Source organism: Natrix helvetica, assembly GCF_964273705.1.
Source record: "Natrix helvetica genome assembly, chromosome: 1".
NCBI classification, from domain to species: Eukaryota; Metazoa; Chordata; class Lepidosauria; order Squamata; family Natricidae; genus Natrix; species Natrix helvetica.
This window is the reverse complement of record NC_138548.1, coordinates 75468604-75474603: the sequence shown is the minus strand read 5'-3', so window position 1 is coordinate 75474603 and position 6000 is coordinate 75468604.

The window sequence follows — 6000 nt, the reverse complement described above, 5'->3', positions numbered from 1 at the left end:
AACAAGGTCTCTCCCAGACAAAGATTTCAAAGCAGACTGGGTTTTTTTCAGGAGTATCTTCAGACATATCAAACGCAAGCATACAGGGGCCGACAGGAGGAGTGCTGATTGAACCGTCCTGATTCAGAGGAAAGTTTGATGGGAACTCAGACCAGTTAGCCCTATTCCTTGACTCAGCTGAGGCCCACCTGGAATGCTATGGACACCTCTACTCATCCCCCGGAGCCATAGTGAATACTATCGCAGAGGGACTAGAGGGAGAAGCAAGGAAATGGCTAGCAGCCCTCCACAAGAGGAGAGCCCCCCAACTGCAAGGTGTAGATGACTTCCTACGACTGCTAGAGGCCAGATTTGAGGAGGTGGAGGAGGACTTGTATGTGGAAGATGAGCTCAGCGACCTAAAGCAAAGGGGCCACCCCATCAAAGAGCACATCCACAAATTTAGGAGAGTCATTGGAAGGCTACCCCCTTTACCAGAGCGTCTGTTAGTGTATTTTGTCAGAACAAGTCTGGACCAGCACATTGCCCATGTAACTGCCTACCGCGACATTCCAAAGCGACTCTCTGAGTCGGTTATGAGTAGCAATAAAAGTCAACAGCGGGCTGCATGCCAATGACCTGAGAAAGCAATCGGACACAAAAGAGAGAGGTCAACTTGACCTGAAACCACCCAGCCGATGGGGAACCACAGCACCACAGCGGGCCCTGAAACCAGCCCTCCTTCAAAGTCCACTGAAATGGTACAGATGCAAGGGGATGGGTCATATGGCATCTGTCTGCTCGACCCCAACCCTGATGCCTAGGCCAGAGCTACTACCCAGGGCACGATGGGAACGCGGCCACAAACGGGCTACCCACACATCCCAGAAGGCTTTCCCGGCTGCAGAGGTCCCTCCCCAACAAGATGAAAGGGGGGGGAACCAAGACAACAATGACCAGTCACCAGAATCCTTTGACAGTGATGACGAGGGCAAAAATGACCCAATAGTGAGAGGACCAATTTGCCCTTTCCTTTTTCCAATATGCCTCACAGCCCCAAAGACAGGAAGCCAGGGGGATTCTCAAGCCCTAATAGACTCAGGCTGCACTAGATGCTTGATCAACCTGACCACAGTCCTGAAACTGGGGATCAAAGCAAAACAACTGGCCCACCCAATCTGGTTCAAACGGGTCTCGAATGGGGGGAGCCTATGCCACCTACCTGACCGAACCAGTGAGACTAAAGCTACTGGATCACTGGGAAGTAATTTGATTCATAATAGCCCCCAAAATGACAGATGCAGTCATACTGGGACTCTCCTGGCTAGACAAGTGGTGGCAAGGGGGTACCCACAGGTTTTAGATAGAAAAGAGGCCCCAACCCCTTTTCCACCAGCAAGCAGAAGACCACCCAAGCAGGGAACCCCTCAAAAGAGCATACCAGAACATCTGGGAGCCACATCCGACGAAACCCCAGAGACCGAACAGATCCCAGGGAAATATCAGGACCTCACAAAAGTATTAAGCAAGACAGAATGCAACAGTCTACCCCCCCCCCCCCCACTGTGAAGCAGACTGTGCCATCGAAATCATCCCTGGGGCAAAACTACCCAAACCCAAGCTGTATGCCATGATGCCCCGGGAAATGCACGAAATACACAAATACATAGACAAAAATCTAGCACAAGGGTTCATCGAGCCAGCCAAGCCACGGGTTGCAGCGCCAGTCCTCTTCAAAGAGAAAAAAGATGGAACTATGAGACTGTGTGTGAACTTTCGAGGGATAAATGCTGTGTGTGTACACAACCTATACCAGTGATGGCGAACCTATGACATGCGTGCCACAGGTGGCATGCAGAGCCATTTGTCAGGGCATGTGAGGCACATGCGCGTGCTGGCCAGCTGAGTTCATCCTTTTTTAAAACCATTTTTCACCTCCCCAGGCTCCAGAGCCTGGGGAGGGTGAAAAGACCCCCCCGCCCCTCCTGGAGGCCCTCCGGAGGCTTCATGAACTTCCCTGAAGCCTCTGGAGCGCAAAAAATCGGCCCTACAGGCAAACTGGAAGTTCAGGAACGGACTTCCAGTTTGCTCGGAGGGTTGTTTTGACTGCTCCGGAGGCTTCAGGGAAGCCTCTTCAAGGTCTCTGAAGCCTTTGGAGCACTTAAAACGACCCTCTGAGCAAACTGGAAGTGACTTCTGGTTTGCTTGGAGGGTCATTTTGACTGCTTCGGAGGCTTCAGGAAAGCCTCCTGAAGGTCCCTGAAGCCTCCGGAGGGCTTCCGGGGGAGGCTGTTTTCACCCTCCCCAGGCTCCTATAAAGCCTCTGGAGCCTGGGGAGAGCGAAAAAAGCATGCAAAAGTGGGGGGGGGGTCGCGCTTGTAGTGCACGTATGAGCACTGGTAGGGTAGCGCATTGCATTATGGGTGTGGCACGCCTGCACACGACCCCCCTGCGCTCCTCCCACTTATGGCATGTGAGCCAAAAAAGGTTCGCAATCGCTGACCTATACCTTCTCCCCATCATGAAAGATATGCTACCTCACTTTGCCAAGGGAAAAGTCTTCACCAAATTAGACCTCAGAGAGGCATACTACCGAATACGGATTAGGGAAGGAGATGAGTGGAAAACAACATTCAACTGCCCCCTAGGGAGCTTCCAATTCAAAGTGATGCCTTTCGGACTACAGGGAGCCCCAGCAGTCTTCATGCAGTTAATAAATGAGGTGCTGCATGAGCACCTCTACAAGGGGGTCGTCATCTACCTGGATGACATCCTCATCTACACTGAGACTATGGACGACCACATACCCCTGGTCTGCCAAGTACTGGAAAAACTTCTGGCAGTCAACCTCTGCGTCAAGCTATCAAAATGTGAATTCCACCATGAGTGACTAGACTACCTAGGCTACCGAGTGTCAAATGAGGGAATAGAGATGGACCCAGCCAAAGTGCAAGCTGTCCTAAGCTGGCAACCCCCTCGCACCCACAGACAGCTACAAAGCTTCCTAGGGTTCGCGAACTTCTATAGGCAATTCATCCCCTCCTTTGTGAAGATCGCCAAACCCTTGACAGATCTCTGAAGACAGGGAACCCAGGAACAAAACCTTGCCCGGGACAACCTCTACAGTGGGACCTAAGCTGCCAAAAAGTATTTGAGACACTAAAAGAAATGTTTGCAAAGGAACCAGTGCTGAAGCATCCTGACCCCGAGCAACCCTTATTGATCCAAGCAGATGCCAGCGACATGGCAGTGGGAGCAGTGCTACTCCAAAGAAACAATCAAGGAAACCTACAACCCTGTGCCTACACCTCCCGCAAGCTCACAGACACAGAGAGATGATGGGCCGCATGGGAAAAGGAGGCTTTCGCAGTGAGATGGGTGCTGCTAACCTGGAGACACCTGTTGGAAGGGGACCAGAAACCGTTCAAAGTATGGACTGACCATAAGAATCTGGAGGCTCTTAGGACCCGGAAGCTATCACCCAAACAAGTCTTATGGGCTCAATATTTCAACCGCTTTGTCTTCATACTAAAACACATTCCAGAGCAGAGGAACTTTCTAGCTGATGCCCTGTCCCGCATGCCCCAGTACAAATGTGAACGGGAGCAGGTGGTGGACGCCATCATTCCCTCTACCCAAATAGCTGCCCAAGTGACCACCAGATGACAATGCTGGGAACGGCACGACCAACCAGCAGGCGACCTAACCACGAGACTCAAAACTGAACTGCTAGCAGACCCTTGATTCCAAAACAACCAACACATCTTGACAAAAACAGATGACCTTGCATGGAAGGGGATGAAACTCTATGCCCCGGAATCCCTACACACCCTAATTCTCCAGAGGAGCCATGATGCCAAACCAGCAGGCCACTTTGGATTCCTAAAGATGTTACACTTAGCCCAGAGGCAGTTCTGGTGGCCCAAAATAAAGAAAGATGTGGACAGTTACATGAAAAGTTGCACCATCTGTGCCACAATGAAGAGGCGACCAGGAACCACTCCCCCCCAGAGCCAACGAGGTCATGAGAGAGATCGCAATGGACTTTATAGTAGAGTTGCCAAAAAGTGATTTGGACTGTAATAGACCTGTTCTCCAAACAGGCACACTTCATACCCTGCAGCGGACTACCCTCAGCTCACAAGCTGGCCAAACTGTTCCTGAAGAACATCTACTGCCTGCATGGAGTACCTTGAATAATTATCTCAGACAGAGGGGCCCAGTTCACAGCTAAGTTCTGGAGGGAGTTCCTGCGGTCCATTGGGTCATCCCAAGGCCTTAGCTTGGCTTTTCACCCAAGCACCAATGGGGGGGGGGCAGAGAGACTGAATGCTATGGTAGAGCAGTACCTGAGGTGCTATGTGAACTATCAGTAGTCCAATTGGGGAGACCTTCTGACCTTTGCTGAGGTTGCATACAATAATGCTGTTCACAGCAGCACAGGACTAACACCGTTCAAAGTAGTGAGCGCCATGGACTTTGTCCCAATGCCTGAGTATCCAAGGGATCCCCCTTCCTCAGTCAGCTTGACTGACTGGATGTCAATGCTAAAAGCAGCCTGGGAGAATGTGAAAAAAGCTCTAGCTAAAGCAGCACAAACTTATAAGAAACAGGCAGATAAACACCGAGCTCTGCAACGACCATTCCTGGTGGGAGGGAAGGTTTACCGCTCCACAAAATATTTGAGGTTAAGACTCCCTAGCAAGAAACTGGGACCAAAGTTTGTGGGACCATTCCCCATTGTAAAGATCATCAACCCAGTCTCAGTGCAACTGAAACTGCCCCGGCTGCGAGGGGAGGTACACCCAGTATTCCATAGTAGCATCTTAAAACCCGTGGTCAGATCCACTCTGAGACCACTGCCCTGGGAGCCCCCAGGCCCTGTGGTCATAGGGGGCCAAACCCATTATGAGGTGCAACACATCCTTGATTCAAGGTGGCACAGGAGGCAACTCCAGTACTTAATTAAGTGGAAGGGCTATCCCTTGTGAGAGGCATCTTGTGTAAAGAGTAGAAATATCCAGGCTGATCGCCTTATAGAGAGATTCCATGAAAAAAAATCCAAACAAGCCTGGGGGGAGGACGCAGACTTGAATCCCATACTGCTACTCAAATTGTTTTTGCTTGCACAGATTGCCTTTGAAAAATGAGGGGAGCTGGATGTCAACTCTCTGTGTTGACATTCCATGCAGAGCAGCTGTGGAGCCAGATCTCAGATTACAGTAGCTGGGTTGAAATGAATGAAGCTATTGGATAACATGATTTATGACAGGATGAAGGGAGGACAGAAACACGGGCAAAGTTCAAAAGCAGATAAAGAAAGCAAAAAAGATGACTGCGAATAAGAAATGCCTAATGAAGAATGCCTAATGAAGCTGTTAATAAATCACTGCTTTTTGTATTACAATATTGGGTCGTTTATTATGAAGCAGGCATCGTTAGGGTACTTTACAGATATGCTGTCCAAGCTCTTTTGAAGAAGCACAAAGAAACCAGCAAAGTTGAGGATCGTAGATGCAGTGGTCGGCCAATGAAACTTAGTGCAGCAGATGAAAGACACATCAAGCTTATTACTCTTCGAAATCGGAAGATGTCCAGCAGTGCCATCAGCTCAGAACTGGCAGAAATCAGTGGGACCCAGGTACACCCATCTACTGTCCAGAGAAGTCTGGCCAGAAGTGGTCTTCATGGAAGAGCTGCAAGGGAACAAGGCCAAGTGACTAACGTATGCACGAAAACATAGGAACTGGGGTGCAGAAAAATGGCAGCAGGTGCTCTGGACTGATGAGTCAAAATTTGAAATATTGGGCTGTAGCAGAAGGCAGTTTGTTCGTCGAAGGGCTGGAGAGCGGTACAATAATGAGTGTCTGCAGGCAACAGTGAAGCATGGTGGAGGTTTCTTGAACATTTGGGGCTGCATTTCTGCAAATGGAGTTGGAGATTTGGTCAGGATTAATGATGTTCTCAATGCTGAGAAATACAGGCAGATACTTAACCATCATGCAATACCATCAGGAAGGC